Below are 24,520 nucleotides of genomic sequence, written 5' to 3'. Positions count from 1 at the left end.
GCTGTTCACCTATCATTTCTGCCGCCGCCCAACCACTCGCATGCCACAGCTACTGCTCACCCGCAGCTTTTGCTGCCCCCAACCACTCAACACAGTAATTGGGGGGGGGGGGATTTAGTACTAGCCCCAGAAGCCATTTTCTTTCCTCAGGTACACCACTGAAGGCAACCTTGACAGATGGCCATCCAGCCTCTGTTTAAAAATCTCCAAAGAAGGAGACTCCACCACCCTCCGTAGGCAGCTTATTCCATTGTCAAACACCCCTTACCGTAGACTCATAGAATCATAGTAGAGACCAGGGGGGCCATTGAAAAGTATTTTCTTTTCAGGTGCACCAATTCAGTGACTTAAAGCTTTGCTCCTGAAATAATATTACGAGTTTTAAAAGACACATGTGTCTTCCCTGAAATGGAAACTGAGGAATGCCCACTGCGTCAAATGGCTATATAATCAAGACAGCTGGGAGTCTGAGAACTTGTCTGCCCTTATTTCTTCTTGTTCTACCTCTAGTCACGTTGTTCTAGATAGGCTAATGCTGGCACTGCTAGTTACACAACCTTATGCCCAGCCAAAAGCACAGGAACAGCAAAACATATTTGGAAATAAAAGCCATCATAGCAATGTACCAGCACTATCTCTTGCAAGTTAACAGTTTTGTACCAGCCAGGATGCTTGCCAACAATGCCATTATACCAGCCATTCATAGAAAGTAACTATTCTATGCAGATGATGGCCAAATGATCTCATGACATTGTCTAACACAGTATCCAATGGGGTGTTGTGTGGTTTCCGGGCTGTATGGCCGTGTTCTAGCAGCATTCTCTCCTGACGTTTCGCCTGCATCTGTGGCTGGCATCTTCAGAGGATCTGATCAGATCCTCTGAAGATGCCAACCAAACTCTGGAAATCAACTGTCAGGGAAAATACTACTTAAACTACGTTAACCGGAAGCCACAGCACTCCAGTGATTCTGGCCGTGAAAGCCTTTGACAATACAGTATCCAATACCCTCCTTAAACATAATACAGCAAGACAGCTAGAAGAAAACTGCAACTACCTCCCCAGAACAAAATACTATGATACAGAGGCCAGGTGGGGAATGATTAATAATCGGAATGTTTAGGGATTCTTTCACAAAGGGACCCAATTTTCTGGCAGTATGAAAACAGTCACAGGGGGAGGGGACCTGACAAGGAATGTGGTAGTATAATTCAGTTCACAAAAGTCAGCCAGTTCCATAGCCAGGTGGGTAGGAGACATGTATGAAGAAACCATGGGATTCCGAGAAGGATTCATGGCTCCCACGTAGGCATTCAATAGAACATTCTGTCCAACACAGTACCTATAGAAGGGTGGAAAACTGGTTGTACCAGAGATGGCCAGAACACATGAAGAGCACAGTCTGCAGCTCCTGGGGGCATGAGCCCTGGCTGGCCTCACCCTAGATCAGGGATAGGGAACCATTTGGACCCATTTTCCATGGGAAAAGAAAACACTTGGAGCCGCAAATAATTTTTGACATTTAAAATAAAGATAACACTGTATATATTGGGTTTTTTAACCTTTTACTCCGCTCATTCTGAGAAGCGCATGGATGCGTCCGCCCTGCTGCCTGCAGGGCGGGCAAGGATGGGGCCAGCGGCTCGGCCTTGCCGGCCACCGGGAAAGCACCCACCCCGCTCCAACGGGGCAGGCGAGAGGGGAAGCCCGCGGCAGCCCGGCCGATCCTTGAGGGCAGTTGAATTAAGCCCCGCCCTGCTGCTTGCAGGGTGGGCAAGGATGGGGCCAGCGGCTCGGCTCGTGGAGCTGCAGTGCAAGGGCAGAAGAGCCGCATGCGGCTCTCGAGCCGCAGATTCCCTACCCCTGCCCTAGATATTCCTTTGCTTGTGTGTAAAAACAATACAATGAGCAGCAAGAGGTGTGGGTTTAAGTCATGCTATATGGACATGTTTTAGTGCAGAGGTGTCAAATATGCAGCCTGGGACCAGATCCTGCTCCTTGTGGGGGCTTATCAGGACTGCAAGCCAACTGAGGCAACCCACCCCCCACCCCCCGCCACCGCCAATCTGGCCTGACAAGCCCTGGACCCACCAGGCCAGATTGGAAGTGCAGGGAGGGTGTCTCAGCTGGCTCATGGGCTAAAGCCCTCTGAAGGCAGCCAAGTCCATTCCCATGTGGGATCGCCAGTCCAAGCACCCCCGTCCTAGTTGTTGGAATAAGCGACTTCTGCATGCCTGGACATTGGAGGGTGCTGTGAATCTCACTCTGTGTTGTTGCCTCTCTTGTTTGCCCTCCTTGTCTGGGCCAGGAGACCGCCCACTAACTTCCTTTCTTCCCCATGCTGGTTTCACTTCTGTCCTAGCCTTTGACGTGAGCGCATGGTCAATGGCTGCCTGCCACAGTCAGGCTTTCCCACTGTAGCATTTTCTCACCTGCACACATGTGATGGCATGGTAGAATGCCCACTTGTTTATAGGGAAAGTATTCCTTAGATAGGGTTTCGTTCTATCTATCTTTTTCCTGGAACAAAGCTGTGAACTGGAGATGCTTGAATAAATGTAAGTTTTACCTTTTACATTTATCTCTTGGGAAGTTTCTATAAACTGCACTCACACACACCACTGGGCAGATCCATAATCTATATCTATAAACGCAAAATACCACTGACTGACTGACTGACTGACTGACTGACTCATCAAAAGAACTCAAACACCATCTAACCTACAAAGTTGAAATTTGGCACACCGGTTCCTTATGTGGTTCAGGTGCACACTAAGAAAGGATTTTTCAAAATATTCAGTTTTAGTTGAGTTATTACACATTTACTGTTGAAATCTGGCCATCTGCATTACTGTTGAACTCTGGCCATCTGCACGAACATTAATATGCAACTTATCCCTGAAATCAGGCTCCATCCCTGAAGACTGGAAGATGGCCAATGTCACACCAATCTTTAAGAAAGGATCTAGGGGGGACCCAGGAAATTACAGGCCAGTCAGTTTGACCTCTGTTCCTGGTAAATTAGTAGAATCTATCATTAAAGATAAAATTATAAAACATGTAGAAAAGCAAGACCTGCTGAGGAAGAGTCAGCATGGCTTTTGTAGAGGCAAGTCCTGTCTTACAAACTTACTAGAGTTCTTTGAGGGTGTAAACAGACATGTGGATAAGGGGGAACCAGTGGACATTGTCTACTTGGATTTCCAAAAGGCTTTTGACAAAGTTCCTCACCAGAGACTGTTGAGAAAGCTCAGCAATGAAGGAATAAGAGGGGAAGTCCTCCTATGGATTAAAAACTGGTTGAGGAACAGGAAACAAAGGGTGGGTTATAAATGGGAAGTTCTCACAAGGGAGAGATGTAGGGAGTGGTGTCCCCCAAGGATCCGTTTTGGGACCAGTGCTCTTTAACTTATTCATAAATGACCTGGAAGTAGGGGTGGGTAGTGTGGTGGCCAAGTTTGCAGATGATACCAAATTATGTAGGGTGGTAAGAACCACAAAGGATTGCGAAGAGCTCCAAGCGGACCTTGATAAATTAGGTGAGTGGGCTAAGAAATGGCAAATGCAGTTCAATGTAGCTAAATGTAAAGTGATGCACATAGGGAAAAAAATCCAAACTTCACATACACGCTACGAAGTCGGTGCTATCAGCCACAGACCAGGAAAGGGATTGGGTGTCTTAGTTGATAGTTCCATGGGAATGTCAACTCAATGCATAGCAGCTGTGAAAAAGGCAAACTCTATGCTGGGGATCATTAGGAAAGGAATTGATAATAAAACTGCAAAGATTGTCATGCCCTTATATAAAGCAGTGGTGCGACCGCACTTGGAGTACTGTGTTCAGTTCTAGTCGCCACATCTCAAAAAGGATATCGAAGAGATAGAAAAAGTGCAGAGAAGGGCAACAAGGATGATTGAAGGATTGGAGCACCTTCCTTATGAGGAGAGGCTGCAGCGTTTGGGACTCTTTAGTTTGGAGAGGAGGCGTCTGAGGGGGGATATGATTGAAGTCTATAAAATTATGCATGGGGTAGAAAATGTTGACAGAGAGAAATTTTTCTCTCTTTTTCACAATACTAGAACCAGGGGCATTCATTGAAAATGCTGGGGGGAAGAATTAGGACTAATAAAAGGAAACACTTCTTCCATAGCGATAGCCAATTGGTTTTGGAATATATGCTGCCACAGGAGGTGGTGGATGGCCACTTAACCTGGATAGCTTTAAAAAGGGCTTGGACAGATTTATGGAGGAGAAGTCAATTTATGGCTACCAATCTTGATCCTCCTTGATCTCAGATTGCAAATGCCTTAGCAGACCAGGTGCTCAGGAGCAGCAGCAGCAGAAGGCCATTTCTTTCACCTCCTGCATGTGAGCTCCCAAAGGCACCTGGTGGGCCACTGCGAGTAGCAGAATGCTGGACTAGATGGACTCTGGTCTGATCCAGCAGGCTAGTTCTTATGTTCTTATGTTCTTAACATTCTAAAGGTAACAGTTACAAACCTGCTTGCCAAGCTAAAGGATGCATTACAGGGAGTAAAAATGATTTGTTTCACAGGAGATTTTAATGAAGGGCACTTTGACGCTCTACTTCCATGTGTCAAATTGACAAGTTCTGATAATGCCCACCAAACAACAAACACAATTGAGCCAATGGTGGCCCAACTGGATTCTACCACCGACCTCCTCACCGCATACGAACCTGTTCCTTTGGTTGAAACAGCTAAAGGGAGGAGAGGGATTAAACGCAGAAAGCAATTTACAGATTCGGTTAGAAAAAAGACAACTACAGGAAGCTGCTGCAAAATATGCAAAAAAACCCCAGATGTTCATAAAGATGCTGTGAAAAAGTATGCTGAATGTCACCCCAAAGTTCACAGAAAGGCTGTGATGAGGTATGCTGAATGTCGCCCCAAAGTTAATAGAGAGGTTATGACAGTGGTGGGATCCAAAAATTTTAGTAACAGGTTCCCATGGTGGTGGGATTCAAACTGTGGCATAGCGCCAATGGGGATGAGCGGGGCATGATGGGGGTGGGGCAGTGCATTCTGTGGGTGGGGCATTCCTGGGCGGGGCTGTGGCCAGGATGCAGCCACTGCGCCGGTCCTTGGGCAGGAAACAAATGCACGCAGGCGCAGGCTGCCACGCCTGCCAGTGCACCTCCTGTGATGAGGAGGCTGTGATCATGCAGGCTGTGATGAAGTATGCTGAATGTCACCCCGAAGTTCACAGACAGGCAGTGATGAGGTATGCTGAATGTCACCCTGAAGTTTACAGACAGGCTGTGATTAGGTATGCTGAACGTCACCCTGAAGTTCACAGACAGGCTTTGATGAGGTATGCTGAATGTCACCCCAAAGTTCACAGACAGGCTTTGATGAGGTATGCTGAATGTCACCCCAAAGTTCACAGACAGGCTTTGATGAGGTATGTGAATGTCACCCTGAAGTTAATAGAGAGACTGTGATGAAGTATGCTGAATGTCACCCCGAAGTTCACAGACAGGCTTTGATGAAGTATGCTGAATGTCACACCGGAGTTAATAGAGATGTTATAATGAAGTATGCTAAATGTCACCCCAAAGTTCACAGACAGTCTGTGATGTTGAATGTCACCCTGAAAATCATAGAGAGCCTGTGATGAACTATGTGTAGTGAAGCACAGGTGCCCTGCTAGTCTATATATATAGAAGCGAAATACCACTCACTGACTGACTGACTGACTCATCAACAGAACTCAAAAACCACTGAAACCACATACATGAAATTTGGCACACCTGTTCCTTACATACTCCAGGTGCTCACTAAGAAAGGATTTCTCAAAATATTCACTTCCACTGCAGTGGCAGTACAGTCCAGCTCCCTGCCCTTCAGCCCTACCCTGAACTTCTTCACAGCCTTCTCACTCATCAGCATCCAATGACAGAACACTTCCTTTCTGCATTCCAAAAATACAACAGCTGCTTACAAATGACGTCTTTTGGAGCCCACCAGGTGAAAGAGAGCAATAACACATTGCATTAGAAAAAGACAACTACAGGAAGCTGCTGCAACATATGCAAAAAGAAACCCATCAGTCCACAGACAGGCTGTGAGGAAATATGCTGCATGTCACTCCAAAGTTTACAAACAGGCTGTAAAGAAGTATGTTGAATGTCACCCCAAAATTCATAGAGAGCCTGTGATGAGGTATGCGTACTGAAGCACGGGTGCCCTGCTAGTTCTAAACTAAATCTAACACTAGTGCCATTCTGAGGCCAGCTGAGGCAGCTAGCCCCCAACCGCAGACCCAGCCTGACCAAGTCCCATTTATGTCTATCTGGCCCTTGTTAACAAATGCACTCAGCACCCCTAGGGGTGATCTATGGGTGATTTAGTGATCTAGGGGGGACCCAGGAAATTACAGGCCAGTCAGTTTGACATCTGTTCCTGGTAAATTAGTAGAATCTATCATTAAAGATAAAATTATAAAACATGTAGAAAAGCAAGACCTGCTGAGGAAGAGTCAGCATGGCTTTTGCAGAGGCAAGTCCTGTCTTACAAATATACTAGAGTTCTTTGAGGGTGTAAACAGGCATGTGGATAAAAAGGAACCAGTGGACATTGTCTACTTGGATTTCCAAAAGGCTTTTGAAAAAGTTCCTCACCAGAGACTATTGAGAAAACTCAGCAATCAAGGAATAAAAGGGGAAGTCCTCCTATGGATTAAAAACTGTTGAGAAACAGGAAGCAAAGCTGATGCAGGATATTTCTCTGCCCCATCATGACTAGGGATGATTTTGAATGTCTCATCTTTATTGTTCCACACACACACAATGAGGAGGGCCTCAGTGACATTTTGCTGTCTTGTTCAAAACGAATTTATGATGCTCTATTTTCACATAGGCCCTTTCCGCACGGAGGTGGAAGGGCTTGGGTCGGCATTTCTGACGCCGACCCGACGACGCTGGGACCGTCCGCATGGACGGTCCCATTAAGAACCGGGAAGACAGCGCCGCTGGGCGCCATCGCCCGGTTGACTTACCTGCTCTCCGGCCCTCCGGTGCATTGCGGGGCCTGGGGACACGCCTCCTGCCCTGTCGCCTGCTTCCGTGTAGCAGAGCAGGGCGTGGTCCCCAGGCCCTAGCGTCGCCCGAGGGCTGAAGCAGGTAAGGGAATGAGGAGTGGGGAAGCACCGGGAAGCTGCTGCTATTCGCACGGCAGCGGCTTCCAGCCGGCATTTCCAGAAAAGTGCGCTTCCCAGCGCACTCTGGAAACGCCGGCTCGGCACGAGCGAAGCGCAAAGGCGGCGCAGCTGCTGGCTAAGCTGCGCCCCTGTCGCGAATGGCGGCCTGGGGGCGGCGTTTTTGCGATCCCAGGCGCCATATTCCCTTATCTTGAAACAGCCATAAATTGTTGCTAATACCATTTTCTCCACTGTAAAATATCTGCCTTTTATAATAGCATATTATCATAAACCTTGCATTGCAACCCATAGAACATGCTTACATAATACAAATGAATCCACAAGATCAACAGCAAAAACTGGATAGCAGAAAACAGTGACTAATAACAATTAAATGGAATAGGGGACACTAACTCACTGCTAACCACAGCAGCAACAGCAACTGGCCAGTGAAAGACTGAAACTGTTTGGATCACCTTTGCTCATGTTTCAAAACTCTAGCCAAAATGCAGTCCCCTAAATATGATGGAATACAGCAATGGAGGACACAGTGCCCCCTTCTCAGTGTGTGTGTGTGCACACTGAAGATTGCTGAAGTGAATAACATGACAAATTTCACTAAGCCTGACAAGAACTGAGACACAGCTGAAAGAGATCCAACATTTATTGAATGAAGGCAGAGCATGTTCTGTGAACTGGACCCCTACAAATTGTCCTGGATTCAGAAATTCTCAGTATACAGAAATTTTCTCATACCCAAAAAGGGAGTTGTCCCAACAAACAAACAGAAGTACCTTCCACCCTTAGTTAAACCAAATAATTTATTTCTTTCAACTATTCAGGATATTTCAGGATTTAAGATTACATGCAGCCAGTAATAAGCCAGAACATTTTATTTTTAATTTATTTTATTAAATTTCCACCCCAACAACCAGAATCAGGATCAGGCCAGCTTACAAAGAATTAAAACACAATATTATAATAAAACATTCCTATAAATTAATAATGCGCTAAAACATTAGCTAAAAACTGTTGACAGTAAAGAGTAAACTACAATCACATCATAACCTATAATATATTTATATCTTCCCTTCTTGGCAGGTTTTCTCAACAGATTGGGATAGCAAGATAAGTGGGAATGCTATGAATAAGAAGAACCAGTACCATAGTAAGAAGAAAGGATGCTGGACAGTCTGCTGTCATGTTTTTACTGTTAATTTGATATGAGCAGTTGGAAGTCTAGACTCAAAAAAAGCAGAGTGACCCAAATGGCTTCTGATGAGTTTCTGTGAAGGTGCTGAGGGGCTATTCCTCACATGCACAGGTGGGATCCAACCAGTTCTCACCACTTCTCTAGAAGTGGTTACTAATTTTTTCTGAGTGCCGAGAAGGGTTTACTAAAGCAACCTCCCTGCCCAATAGGGACTGGAGGTTGTGTGTGCGGTGGCGCCACTGTTTGAATCCCACCACCATCAGAACCTGTTATTAAAAATTCTGGATCCCACCACTGCGTCACATGTGAATATAGTGTGGGGCGTGTGAAAGGGTGTAAAGTGCACTTAATTGAGTATGACAGTACCATCATATCTGGCAGTAATTTTTGCTCATACTGACCCTCCTAATGTTGTGTGATGTTGCCCATCCTTGTAGCAAACAGAGACCTGGGTTGATAGTAGAGTTTGCATTTATACCGGTGGAATATGGCACAGGGAGAAAAGTACCTGCTCTGCCTGCTTTTTTTCACTTCTGGAGCTGCGTTATGCACCAAAGTAATAGGCTTAGAATTTCTCTGCAGATATGTCCTTAGATGCCTCTAGGAAAATCAAGCATGCCAGGCAAGCTACAAGGGAAGTGAATCCATCTTTGAATGTTTGCTTTGAACAAAGCAAAATGTGCAGCAAAAAAAAAAAGCAGGAAAATAGAGCTCACATTTTATTCTACATAATTTTTGATCCATCTTTATTATATTACACTTGTGTAATAAACTTTAGATAGCTACTTAAATCCTTTTGCAGAACAGTATTTTACAGAAAATAGACATCTTCAAAGATCCCAGAACACCACTCTGAAACACATCAGTATTAATGCAAGAGTATTAAATTACCCTGGAGTGGTAATTACTTCAGTCCAAAGTCACACACAGCAATAAAAAATACTTTTTTTCTCTCTCTGTTATACGGATAGCAGTTGCTACTTTTAAACAGCCACACTGACAATCTGATTTAAATTTTGGCTGACATTCCAATTGCTTCTAATTAACCAGTCTAGATCTTGGTCAGGGGAAGAAAAACACCAGCATCTCCTGATCAAAAATGATCTTGATTTTAAGAGACCTTTATTTTCCTCACAGAAAGGACTGCCAAGGGAGAGATATAAAAGTAAACTTAATATAATCTAAAATGTAGATACCAATTTTAGATGAATAATTTAAGAAAGTTGTTTTGCCTGATGAAGTAGTCAGCTATCTCAACAAGACTGACAAAATAAGATAAAAGAGATAACCTTCTTTAAAAAAAAAAGATAGAAATCTCCAGTAGCTACTAACATAGATATGGAAAGAGTAGGTATGTTGGTCCATAGAAAAAATCCCAAAGTTACAATAACCAAAATGTATTATGACAGCCAAAACAACAAATAAGATGTTGCAAGGTTTTGAGTCCCTGTTAACTCTTCTTCAGGCTACGTGACTGACACAAAGAACTATTGGACATGCACCCTGGTACAGAGTTCTGGGACATTTAAAAGTTGTCTCTAATAAAAGATATTGCACTACTGCTTGGGAAATTATATGGAGGGATCACAAGCATCTTCCCATGATTCCTTCACCATAACAATAAATTAATACAAGAGCCCTAAACCTTTTGAGCGTGGATGCCTCTAAAATTCTGACACAGGGTGATGGGCACAATCACAAAATGACAGCTGGAGGAGGTGGAGTGAAACACAAAATGGCTGCTATGGGAAGCAGAGCCACACACACACACACATACACACAGAAGCAGCCCAATTGCAGGAGATTGTAGGGGAAATTTAAAACTATGGCGGGAAAGAGGAGAGAGAGAGAGAGAGAGAGAGAGAATAAAACTATCATTGGGGTAAAGCAACCTAATTTTAATTTGCTCAGCCAGCCAGATTTCCAATGACCAATCAGAAATTGTATTTAGCAGGAACCCCAACTATCCCCACCCACTTCTGCAAACACTTGGCAGGCACCAGGTCATGGCACCCACCTGAACTAGTGGATCAGGATATGAGAAAGAGAATTTACCACTGTATGGGAATTCAGTTCTTCATTCACATCAAAATCATCAGCCCCTATAGCATATTTCCATGTTAGTTTATATTAAGAATTACATTGTAATGAGTCAATTTGTACAGTTGTCAAATAACATCTTTGCTTATGAAATTATTGTTGGCAGAGTTTAAACATAGCAGTGGGAGCTCAAGCTGCAAAAACAGTGACCGCATAGACTTCTTAGGTTCTACGTATAGCTCAGACCAATGTTATGAATCAACCTGGGGTTTTAGAATTAGGTTTTTTGAAGCATGGAACCAAAGTGATCAACCAGTCTCTGCCAATAAGTAATGTAAAGATTCTGGAATCCAAAGCACAGTATGTGTTTTTATATATATAAAACAGTTATATTAGTCTGTTATCTGTCTAGTCTGGTATACCAATATGCATGTTTCAACAACGAGGATCCATTTAGAGAGCAAAGCTGTTCTTCCAAAAATTCGAGCAATACAGACTTGCACTTTCCCAGTCATTTCTGCATGCATGCGCATGTAGTGCAGCAACAATCTTTTGAAAGCAGATTTTTGAAGGGAAAGATTTGCTTGAATTCTTTGCCTTTCCCTGATCATTTGGGGTTGAGAAACTGTTGACCAAAGCCATTTGCCTTGCTCCTTATCTCACGCTCCCTGAATTCACATTTTTTTAACATCACAAGTCTACAGATCTGGGGTTTCCCTTGATCTTCCTGGTAATATTAATTAGCCTGGCTAAATGTGAGAACAATTATTAATGACAGTATGCAGATTCACAGACAGGATGCTTAAATTAGATATTGACTTAGGAGGATACCTAGATTTTTCAGTAATTAACACATCATTGTGACAGGATTCACAAGCAAGTTAGAAAACAGAGGTTGTGAAAGCAACAATAAGCCCCAATTAAGAAACCCAAGTGACCTGTTTAGAAATATACCCCATCTTATCAAAGAATAGGGAAGATGCTGTATGCAACGAAATGCATGGAGATAAAGAAGTAAAAGAAACATTGCAGCAGCAAAAGTTTCTTTTACTTCTTTATTTCTAGAAATATACCCCAGACAGATTAGTTACAATTTGAAATGTATTCATTACATAGCCACAGATATTTAGGCCATTTTATGCTTCAGCCGCATTTGCAAATTTTGGTGTGGCATTTTGGTGGCATTCATGCTAGCATTTCTGCCATATGTAGAGAAACACAGAGGATGAAACACAGAGGTCCACAAGCAAGATTGAGACGTTGGAAAGAATTTTATAGCAGCCATCTTGGGATTTTATAAAGACATGTTGAATTGTTGTGAACTGACCTGGGCCCCAAAGGGAAGGGGTATAGAAATTTAATAAATAAATCTTAATTCTTCTAGGAATTAAAATTCTCTGAAATATTTTACTTTTATCTATATATATATATATATATATATATATATATATATATATATATATATATATATATAAAAGCTAACCATTCGTTTGTTGGTCTTGCCCTAACGCCGAAACAGCTGGACGGATCGCCCCCAAATTTTCACATGACGTCCCTCCCTGTTGCGGGCAGGTAATCGGATCTTCAAATTGCCAAAAGTACATACCTGAGCCAGGTAAAACATCTTTTTCCTGGTGTACCAGGCCATGAAGCTGCCTCTGTGTAACTGTCACCCTTAGAATGTTCGTGCAGCCTGTCTGTGGCCTGAGGCCTTGGTATGCCCTTAGAATGTTTGTGCAGGTGGGCAGAGATGAGCAGTGAAAACAGTAAATAGGTAATGCTGGTAGGTAATACGAGTGGAAGTGAAACACATACACACTTTGCCGTGTGATACGTCAGGTGGGGTTCCCCCCTACACACACATGCAGGTAACTTTCACTTTCTGTGCCTCACCCAATACTACCACACAACACACATACTCTCACACACATCCACTTCATCCTCACACACCTCACTCTGCCCTCCCTCACATCCAACCACCACTTACCCACTTCCTCACCCATATTTGCCACAGCTCTCTTTTACTAAAAGCAAGCTGGAGTTTGCCTTTTTCTTCTAAGAAAATCCACGGGGTGGGGGCAAACCAACACTACTGACTCCGCTTTTTTGCACATGGCCCTTTAAGAACCCAGGGAGCTGGCCTCGATCTGAGCACCTCACCACCCTGCCTCTGCTGCCTGATTGGGATAGCCTCCTTGCCCCAGTTCTGCCTTACCCAAGCCAGGACTGTGCGTGTCAACCAGCCTCATGGACAGCGGGATTCGCACTCTGGACAGTTCTGTTGTGGAATGGAAAGGGTTACCTTATACTAAAAACCAAGACAGCACCATATAACAATGTGAATTGAAAAGGGAAAGAGGGATTCCATTTGACCACCCCAGAAGAAGAAGAAGAAGAAGAAGAAGAAGAAGAAGAAGAAGAAGAAGAAGAAGAAGAAGAAGAAGAAGAAGAAGAAGAAGTAGCAGTAGTAGTTTAGATTTATATCCCCCCTTTCTCTCCTGTAGGAGACTCAAAGGGGCTTACAACCTCCTTGCCCTTCACCCCTCACAACAAACACCCTGTGAGGTGGGTGGGGCTGAGAGAGCTCTGAAAAGCTGTGACTAGCCCAAGGTCACACAGCTGGTGTGTGTGGGAGTGCACAGGCTAATCTGAATTCCCCAGATAAGCCTCCACAACTCAAGCTGCAGAGCTGGGAATCAAACCTGGTTCCTCCAGATCAGAGTGCACCTGCTCTTAGCCACTACGCCACTGATGCTCCCTAAAGGCTATGCTGGGGATCATTGGACCTGCATGGACATCTGTGTGGGTTGCGGACTGTGATGAGAAGGACAATTGCCACAACAACACATGGCTGGGCCCCGCTAGTCTGTAATAAATTCGTATCCAGGTTTTTTTTATACATTTGTTTATCGTCAGGTTCTGAACTGTAATGACTTATATCACAATATTATCTATTGTCAAAACATCTGTGTGACTTTTGTTCTACTATTTTGTTATGGTTGTAGGTTTGGAATCTTTATTCTGAATTCCTTGAATTTGATCTGCTCCTACTTTCCAATATACCCCTTATAGCCCTCAAAAAGCTACTTCACAGGGTTGGCTGATCCTCAAGCAATGTGTGGGATGCAGCATGAGGCTCTGAAGTAGGAAGGTGGAATTTATAGAAATCATCCCCCCACCCCCACCACAGCCCTGAAATACCCTTCTGTTCTCAGAAAGGAGTGTTCGGATTTAAGGTACTGCATTCTAACAAGTTAACATATTCACTAAAGTTAGCTTTCTCAGTTTATTCCTTGAGATTTATTACTTTAAAACACTAAGCCAAGATTAAAAATAGAAGAGAGCTCTGAAGGTCTCGTTCTGGGATTTGGATTTCATACATTTGACAGGACTAGATCAGGAGGGGAGCCAGGGAGAATGCCTTGGTCTGCAGGCAGAGAGGGGTAGTGGCAGGGTGGGGGAGGCTCAATTGCCTGCAAGAGATAGCTCATTCTGCAGTGCACACACACCCTTTTCTAAATTGGGCTGCTGCTAGGAGGTGTGGGGGAGGCTCAATTGCCCAGCAGAGCGGGCTCGTGGCCTACCCACCCACACACCCCTAATTAGAACGTTGGTGGGAGGTGGAGGGAATGGGAAAAGGAGTACCTAGACTTCAGAGCGGGGTCATGTCCCTTGGTAAGACAGAAGCTGCTGCTGTTAGACAAGACTATGGCAAGCAAAGAGGAGGGAGAGCTAAAGGTTTCTGGGTAGATGTTCAAAGATGTAAAGTTCCATACAGTGCAAGGTAACCTCCTTTGGCCTTGCTAATTTCCCTCCTTCCCCCATACAAGGCACCCTCCACTCTTCCACCTGCAGAACCTCCTAATTCCTTGTCTTCCCAACCACCCACTGCATATTGACTGTGACCATGGTAGACTTTGAGCATACAAGACTTCTGAAGTCAGGAGGCTTGTAACCATTAATGGTTTAGAATGCCTGTTGTGTCCCTGTTTCCCATCCCCTTCCTTGTGCTCTGCTGAGCTATTCCTAGCCCAGGAGCAGCCTGGAGTTGATTGAGACAGAGGGGGGAGGACAGGCTCTTCTCTTGCCCCCCTTCCTCACTTTAAAACTGGGAGCTGTGTTGCTTTGCCAAAGGCCACACGTTGATCTGCCCTCTCATCTGATAGGCTTGGCCTTCCCCCAAAAGCCGGATTTTACACCTTGGGAAAGGGGGGCCAGGTCGTAGGTAAGGAGGAGTGTTCTCGGGTTCAAACCCCTCCCATTACATGTCTGGCTTGCTTGAAACAATGCATGGAATGGAACAGCCGGAAAGCCCTCAGTCACCGAACCCATCCCATAAAAAATCTATACCTACGTCGCTGGGCGGGGGGATAAGAATGGGGGCCTGCTGACATGTGTTATGTCCCATCCAGTTGCTTCTGACTTATGAATCAGTGACTTCCAAAATGTCATTAACAGTCTTGCTCTTGTCATACAAAATGAAAGCAGTGGCTACTGGCTTCTTTTATTGTGTCATTTCTCCTCATGATAGATCTGCCTCTTTTTCTACTGTCTTAAATGTTTCTTAGCATTATTGCCTTTTCCAGTGAGTCTTTAGCGACTGAAGTATGGTAGCTTCAATTTTGTAATTTTATTTTCTAGAATTACCAGCTAAATTACCAGATAAAGCTTTTCTTAGACTGTATGTTATAAGGCTGAAAAGGAGCATGAGGTGTGTTTGTTGTTTCTAGTGTCAACATTATGTGTGTTGATTTTCAAAAAAGTGTTCAGGACAAGGCTATGCTGAAAAAGTTTCTCCTTTGATTGGGTTTTCATCTGTGCAGAGTGGTTGAGGGAATTCTCAAACTTTGGAGACAGAAACAGTAATTTAAATTATTGATTAACAGTTCATAGAGGCTGACATAATTTATTCTATCATTTAAAGGAGCTGTTGGTTTATATGCATATATAAAGTAAAATGTATATAATATATGGGAGGTGTCATTTTATTCTTTTGCCCCCCTTCAAAAATATAAGTCCAGCCTTAATATTAGGAAAGCACATAGAAGTTCCATTGATTCCCTTAGGTGGGATAGAAACTCAGCATGTGCTTGGGAGGGCAATCTGGTGGGGGAGAACTGAAGTTGTATTGGAAGCAGCAGGAGCCCTGTGCCAATGTCTGTGCCCGTTGCGTGGCACCAAGTGGCACAGACACTGGTGTTGGGCCACTTATCTTGGCACTGGGCCAGCACATGGCTGCACAGTGCCCAAACCAGAAACTGGCCCCTGAATCACATCTGCCTACACCTGCATTGTGGGAGGCATTCTGGGTGCATTCCCAGAGGTGGAGCTGATGTTAGTCATCTCCCAGTGTTCTTTCAGACCAAGAACACCCTCTTTCAGCGGCACAAGCTTACACCACCAAAAAAGGGTGGTGCAAGTTACTCTCCCCAATGGGAGGGGAGTAAAAAAACTTTTCGTTCTCCCTTTGCATCTGTGCTGATTGCCTCTTTGGAGGGAGTGTGGCAGCATCATTCCCAGCCATCATTCTACTGCTCCCTCCCCACTTTAGATTGGGCTGACAATCTATCCCATTCAAATCACTAACATTTTTGTTATTCTGACTTTAGATTTTTGATTAGAGTACTGTGACTGATGTGTAGCCTTTTGTGTAACAACAAAAATTCAAGAATAGAAACTTAGCAATCAGTTTGGTTTAGTGGTTAAGAGAGGTGAGTTTGATTCCCTATTTAGTGGTTAAGAGTGGCGGTTTGATTCCCTATTCCTCCACATGAAGTCTGCTCGATGTTCTTGGGCTAATCAGTTCTCTCAAAAGCATCTTTGTCCTTGTGAAGGCAGACAAACTGCCTCCAACTGTCTCTTGCCTAGAAAACCCTACGGGGTCGCCGTAAGTCAACTGTGACTTGCAGGGGCGTAGGGGTAGAAAATGGCGCCCAGGGCAAAATGGTGCCCGGGTGCCTGCCCCCCCCCCATTCCCCGTACAGATGCACATCAAAGGAAAGTGGGCAAGGGCGATTTTTCTGCCCCCCAAGCATGTATCCAGTGCAATCCCCACACACCCTCTTTCCCCTTGTAGCTACACCACTGGTGACAGCACACACACACACATACAGAGGCATAGTAATGTAATGAACAGAGGGCATAACAACCTCATTGTCCAAATGAAATAAAGGGTAAAGATTAGATACAATTTCTGGAGATAGTGTAAATTATGAGGACAATGAATTTTGCAATGAAATAAAATCCATCATGAAGTTAATCTTGAATACTCTAATATCTGAAAAGATAGAGTAGAAATTCTAGGTTGAATTAGGCAAGTCTATATCAAATAATTATTACAGACCAGCAGTGAAATCCTAAGGGTATTTTTGTGGGAGCAAGCACTATTGAATAACATAGGACTTATTTCTAAGTAGAGCTGTTTAGGATGATTTCCTATTTCTAAAACTGTTAGGACTATTCCCTATGACTGTTACAGACCTCTGTGTACCATTTCCTTTAACCCCTACCCATATCCTGTGGTATGTATGCAACTTCTCCATTAAATTGAGAATGGATTCTTTGTGAATAGTGCTGCTTCATGTGCTCAAAACTGGTACGCATGCAAAAACCAATTACTTCCTATACAGAAGAAGCCATCTGGAAAAAAAATTCCTGGAAACAGGATTTTGAGAGTACACAGCCCAATAAAGCAACTGGACATGAGTATACTAGATCATTGCTCTGCAGATGAAAAGGCTGGAAGTCAGCAGTGCAGAGAGGAACCATCTGCTACCATTACGAAAGGGAGAGTTTAGAAATGGGCTGATGCTTTGATGATTACTAAATTTAGAATTGGGAAATTATGGCAGAGTAATTTGCTCATGACCTAATCTACGAGGAGGAAAAAACCTATCTGACTTAAATCCACTGTGTTGGGATGTCAGGATTTCAGGACAATCTCATTCTTAAGCAGAATCGGCTCTTAATGCCAGGGAGCTGATTGCTGACATTGTTCTTTCAAAGGAAAACTAAGACAACATATGGTTCCTTCCGCACATGCAGAATAATGCATTTTCAATCTACTTTCAATGCACTTTGCAGCTGGATTTTACTGTGCGGAATAACAAAACCCACTTGCAAACAATTGTGAAAGTGGATTGAAAGTGTATTATTCTGCATGTGCGGAAGGGGCCATAGAGATAGAGAATCCAAACCTTGCTCACCTACCTGTTATTTCCCATGGATATCTATACAGACCAGGTCATTGTTAGTCACAGTCCAGCAAGACAATCTTTTCTTGTACACAGTAATTTAGGGGATAGGGCTGGTCTTTGACATACAATTTGCATGAGTTTTTTTATAAAGGCTGCAGACAGGAAAGCTCATCAGGCTTTGGTTATAGAAGGTATTTTGTACCATTTTCTGTGATGATTAGCATTAAGCTTACAGGCACATGGATAAGAAATGTACTATTTTTATTTATTTCTCTTTAGTAGTTGATTACAGTTTTTTAACACCTCCATCAAAGCATTCAAAGAGCATGTTCGATTACTTAAGCATTTCCCCTTCAAATGAGAAATGATGGATTTTCAAAAATAATAATAATCATATATTACTTACAGCCAAATGGCAAAGGTAAAAAAAGACTAGCCTCTCTTTATTTGAGATTTTGTAAAGAGGTGGTAAAAACATAATCAAGTTAATGAGCATCATCTACTAAGAATTGTTTACATTCGCCCATACAAAAATATTCTGAATGATTCCAAATAATTTATATAGCAACTATATCTCCTTATGATGTTATAACATCTCCTCATGATGTTATAACATCGCCTCGTGAAGTTATAACATCGCCTCGTGATGTTATAACATAGCCTCGTAATGTTATAACATCGTGTCGTGATGATATAACATCCTCTCATGATGTTATAAAATCCTCTCATGATGTTTTAACATCGCCTCATGATGTTATAACATCGCCTCATGATGTTACAACTTCGCATCATGATGTTATAACATCGTGTCATGATGCTATAATGTCGCCTCATGACGTTATAAGGTCGCCTCATGATGTTATAACAGCGCCTCATGATGTTACAACTTTGTGTCATGATGTTATAACATCGCCTCATGATGCTATAACATCGCCTCATGATGTTACAACTTTGCATCATGATGTTATAACATCGCATCATGATGTTACAACTTCGCATCATGATGTTATAACATCACGTCATGATGTTATAACGTCACCTCATGATGTTATAACGTCGCCTCATGACGTTATAAGGTCGCCTCATGATGTTATAACGGCGCCTCATGATGTTACAACTTCGTGTCATGATGTTATAACATCGCCTCATGAAACGATGACGATTTAAATTCAGCTCCTCGTATTATACAGGATTTTAGCAGGATTCATGCAGGACCTCAACCAGCAATGGAGGAGATACATCATTATACTTATTTATAGCATTAACTATTTTGCATTCATCCACACAAATGAAACTATAAAGGGGGGGGGGACATAAGAGGAATGTGTGGCTCCTTCATTAGCTTGTCTGTAATGCTGGTCCATAAATTAGTGTGTATAAGGGAATGGGGGGGGGGGACTCAAAGCTTTGCCATTGTAATTACAGCTCTTTAAATATCAAAAGACACAAAAGAAGATTTCTTTTGAAAAGAGTGCCGACATTCTTGGCAAGCTGCTATTAAATACTTGCATAAATCTGCAGTTTGTATCTCTCTGTAAGTGTAGGTGAGATTGTTATAAAAGGGTATAGGTCTTTGTTAAGGTGGCTAGGTGTGCTTTCCAGCTTCTTCTGTCTGCTCTGGCAAAGATATTACATTTATTGTACATGGTTTGGGTTGCCCTCAACATCTGTACTACTTTTAATGCAAGCTAAAGTTTTAGAAAGAGCTGCAAAGACAAAGTTTTAGATCCCCATGATCCATCTAGCTAGTAGTGGTTCCTACCTCCAGATGAAGAAGACTTCCTTTGATTCAAAAGTCTCAGTGTGTCATCACGAGTGGGATAGATGCACTGGATCCAGTTCAAGGGAAGTCAGCTGTCTGTTCTATGCAGGCTTCAAAAAACTGCAAACAGGTGAATAAAGTTTCCCAGAAGATTATGTGAAACCCATTTGCCTTTTTAATATCCAGTTTGTATCCATTTTATTGTTTGATGTAGAGACTTAATAGCACAGAAAACCAGCAAAAGAGCACTTCAATTACCACAACACTTCACTGCTCACTGAAAGGAACCATTACTCGACAAAACAACTTCCAAAGGAACCTCTGGTATGAAACTGCTAAGCTAGAATTGATTGCATTCATTTAGATTTGATTTTCTTGCCTGCTGCAAAAGTTCAGCAAACTTCAGAAATTTGTGGTGCATCCTATGGATAAACCGCTTGTGCAATTCCTCTCCCCCACCCCTACCATGGCTTTTTGTCCATGAAGGTTTCTAACCTCCAGCAGTTCCTTTTGGGAATCCAGGAATCCAAGGGGAAAGTAAAGAGGCTTCAATATTTTATGGCCATGCGATCATTTTTCTTTATATCTATGTGCATGTGCATGTACAAGTACCAGATGACAAAATGGCTGCTTGCCCATGAAAGCTTATGTTGCAAGAAAGAATAGTTTGTAAGGTGCCACAAAGATTATTAATTTTGTATGGATAAAATAGCTTCAAAACACTACAAAATCTGTGTGGCTAATATAGTGGAACAACAAAGACAAAAATGAGCATACCCGCAAGCGCTTTCCCTGTTCTTTCTCCTCTTTAAACATCTATTGGTTCCTTTCTTGTCTTCAATGGGCCTTCTACGGGAACTCCAGTTAACATCTTATGCTTTTGTTTCTAAGTGGAATTTTTTTTTGAAGATTTCATTTGCTTCATATAATCAAACTAGTTTGCTTCAAACTATTAGGTCATGAGGACTTCTTCCATGGTAATGATTCCAAAGAAATAGCCTATTGCAGCAAAAATTAGTCTACTGCAGCAAAAACTAATGGGAGTTTTGTGGCTTTTTACAGACATAAGGTTTAAAGATATATGCTTTTGTGGACTAGAACTCTTTATGAGAAGGGGGAGAGCCCAGACAATATCATTAAATGCATTTGGTTTGAAAAGCAATCCAACATACATTCAAGGTAAAGAACCGATTTTATATTTGATCCTAATTGGGAGCAAAGAAAGGGCCAGGAAAAAGACTTAATCCACAGTTTCCCTGGGAAGAAACACCATATTTAATAAAACAATGATTGAAAGGGCTGAGGCCATAGCTTAGTGGTGGAACGTCTGCATCAGCTAGGTTCCAGATTCAGCATTTAGAATCACCAGTTAAAAGCTTCGTGTTGTATGTTTAATGAAAGATGCCTGCCTGAAACTCCACAGAGCTGCTGCCACTCAGAATACATAATAGAATACATAATACTGAACAGTCCCACTCAGAATATGACAGCTTTATGTGATCATACTTGTGAACGGCTTCTGATTCAGCATCCAAAGGAAAAAATATTGTTTGATCCACTTGGGTTTCACCTAGCCAGACATTAAACCCTTCATCAGTTCTCCTTTGACCAGAGAAAATTATATATTTTAAATATGTGTGTGTGTATTTTCTTGTAAGCTCAGGTATAAAATAAACAATCTAAAAGGTAAAGGTAGATTGTTCAATTTCCTGTTATTATATAAAAGAGATTGATGGTTCAGTCCTCCGCTTTGACTGTATCAGTAAACTGTTCACAATCACTACAAAATTAACAAGCCCATTTGGAGTACACAAAAACATATTAGTCACTGTGGAACAATGAGTCAATACCCATTTCATAAATTTAAGAACACAGCTGGTCAGTATTATCTTCACGGAAAGGAGTTATCTTTAAAGTTCATTAAATTGCTTTTAGTGTTTTAACTCTACTATTACATTTGAGAATGTACTTCTAAATAGCGTACTTTAGCAAAACACGAAAAAATCTGGTCTCCTATAACAACCTGAAACTCCTGCTCTACTGCCATCTTCTGGTTAAGTGAAGCCATTGTAAAAGTATCCCTTCCCGCAAAATACGATGATCATTAATATAGTATAAATATATTATAGTTGACTGTTTCAACTCCATTTACAAAAGTGGTAATATGAGTAGGCAAATGATAAATCTGAGTTCCCTTCTCATCAACCAGACCAGCTGAATTTGGGAAACAATGGCTGTAATAGAAACTAATTTGGGGATGGCTCGTATACATCCTGGCGAGCTTTAGTCGTGATGGGATAATTTTCATTGGATGTAGCATATTTATGCCATGGAATGCTCATTCCCACCCCCAATCTACCCACCTTCAATATATCTGTACCCTTATGTAAAACCTCATACACAACAGAGTGGGTACTAGGTCATAAAAACCTATGCCATGTTGTGTGGCAATATCAGGTTATAAAGGTGCCCTCTGACATTTGGCATCTTTATATATTTTGCAGAGCGTGGAGGGAACTCATGTGGTGAGATCTAATTAGCTTTTACACTGGTGAAAAAGGCAACAACTCCCTTTGACCACTGAAAAGGCTAAACTGCAGATTATGAGATCTGCATGGACAAAAGTAACGAAGAATGAAGTCTGCAATAAAGAGGTCAACTAGATAATATTGGAGCCAACACATTGCTAGGAATAGTAAATTTAAGAACATAAGAGCCCTGCTGGATCAGACCATCTAGTCTAGCATCCTGCCTCACAGAATAACCAACAAGTTTCTCTGGAAGTTGAACAACAGGACATAGAGGCTAAGGCCTTCCAAATGTTGCCTCCTGGCACTAGACTACAGAGGTTTACTGCTTCTGAATGTGGAGGTTCTTTTTAGTAGCCACTGATAAACCCATCCTCCATAAATCCCTCCACCCTCTTATAAAGCTGTCTATGCCTGTGGCTATCACTATACCCTCTGGCAGTAAATTCCACACCTTAATCACTATGTAAAAACAACTTCCTTTTGTCCATCCCAAATGTACTGGCTATCAGCTTCATTGGATTTTTTTTGTTCGAGTATTTTGTGAGGAGAAAATTCTTTGCCAGCTCTCTCCACCCTGTGAATCCTAACCTAGAATTGTCTGAGGGACAGAATGTCGTCACCACGAATCCTCCATCAATTAGCAAGCAGGGCTTACAAAGTGAGCCCTCTTGCCCATTGCAGGGTGACATTCCACCCACTCCCCTGCCCACCTTCTCCTGACCCAAGCTTTCTTTCTGCTCTGCAGCTCTAAAGAGTACTCATTCCTCCTCCCCCTAGGAGAGAAATTCCCATCCAAACGATCACATGATCGGGGGGGAAGGGGGCTCTTCCCTAAGTTCTTCTACCACCGCCAAGGCTAGACAAAAAGAAAAAGCCATCCAATAGTAGTGCATTTTTGGTATCCATTTTACGTGATTTTTAGAATCTAAAATGTTGTCTGCTGGTTTCCTTTATTTTAGCAAACGCAGCTGTGAAAGAGATTGGCTTTCACTTATCAAGGTCACACAAATGGCTAAACAAGTTAATTGGAATATCATTCATTTTAGTTTCTGTATGTTCCCACCTGGAAACCTTTGAGATAACAGCTTTAGCTATGATTTAATTAATGTGGTATTTCATTGGTTTAACAAGGGCTACGTGGGGTAGAGTCCTTTCTATATAGTTTCACTATGGTGTATGGAAGATACCCTTTTCTGGCTGTCCTGTTGTGCTGTTACAGTAAGTCATCACTTGATTTGGCTTGGCACTTTTTGAACTCTGTTCCTAACTTGGAAAAGACTGAATCCGCTTTCTCTATGAAACAAAGGATACGCAAGAATGGATTTTTCTAACTGTATTATATTGAGACTCCTTTTTGCTATGCTGCCAATAGCAGTTGATCAGTTCCTGTTTTGTACTATCAACACCTGCTTATGAACTAGTGTTCTCTTTTAATAAATTTAAAAAGATAACTTTGATACATTGTCTGTGTGAACTGTCTGGTTCAGAAAGAGACCCCATACAGCAGCTGCCCCTGAGCAAGTACCCAGGAGCCTTGACAAAAGATTTCGGGGAGGAAATGTCCCAGATTGGCTTCAACAATGTCTACATGGGATGCCAAGACAGCACTGGTGGAGTGAGTGAGGATGTGATATGCATGGGGTAGAAAATGTTGACAGAGAGAAATTTTTCTCTCTTTCTCACAATACTAGAACCAGGGGGCATTCATTGAAAATGCTGGGGGGAAGAATTAGGACTAATAAAAGGAAACACTTCTTCATGCAACATGTGATTGAGTCTGAAATTGCATGAGTCTGAAATTGTATGAGTCTGAAATTGTGTGCATCGAGGAATGCTGCTGTAAATTTCGTTGTGCGTGCACAATGACAATAAAATGCTTATGCTTATGCTTATGCTTATGCTTATGTGATTGGTGTTTGGAATATGCTGCCACAGGAGGTGGTGATGGCCACTAACCTGGATAGCTTTAAAAGGGGCTTGGACAGATTTATGGAGAAGTCGATTTATGGCTACCAATCTTGAACTTTTTGATCTGAGATTGCAAATGCCTTAACAGACCAGGTGATCGGGAGCAACAGCCGCAGAAGGCCGTTCCTTTCACATCCTGCATGTGAGCTCCCAAAGGCACCTGGTGGGCCACTGCGAGTAGCAGAGAGCTGGACTAGATGGACTCTGGTCTGATCCAGCTGGCTTGTTCTTATGATGTCAAGTGGAGGGTCATAAGTCAAATTAATGGCCTTTGAGACCCACTTGGAGAGGGTTTGGGTTTATTTATTTATTTATTGGTTGGGTTTATATCCCGCCCTCCCCCGGAGGGTTGAGACTGTCCATCATGAAACATCCATTGAAACATATAAATACTGAAACATCTAAATAGGTTAGCATCTTTCTGAAGCCCGGCAATACTATCTAAGTAAAACAGCAGTGTTCTGCAGAGATCGAGGGGGTGCAGGAACTGCTCGGCTGGAGAAGAGTTTAGGGGAAAAACATTAGCAAAATAATGTCCTGGCCCATGTGGAATGCTGACACCACCTTTGGTAGGTGCTTCAGGCAGGGCACAGTGCCACCTTTTCTTGGTGAAGTTTGGTAAAAGGTAGGTTGCACTAAAGCACCCTG

This window comes from Sphaerodactylus townsendi, linkage group LG09 (genome assembly GCF_021028975.2).
Source record: "Sphaerodactylus townsendi isolate TG3544 linkage group LG09, MPM_Stown_v2.3, whole genome shotgun sequence".
Lineage (NCBI taxonomy): Eukaryota > Metazoa > Chordata > Lepidosauria > Squamata > Sphaerodactylidae > Sphaerodactylus > Sphaerodactylus townsendi.
Note: the sequence above shows the minus strand (reverse complement) of the source record.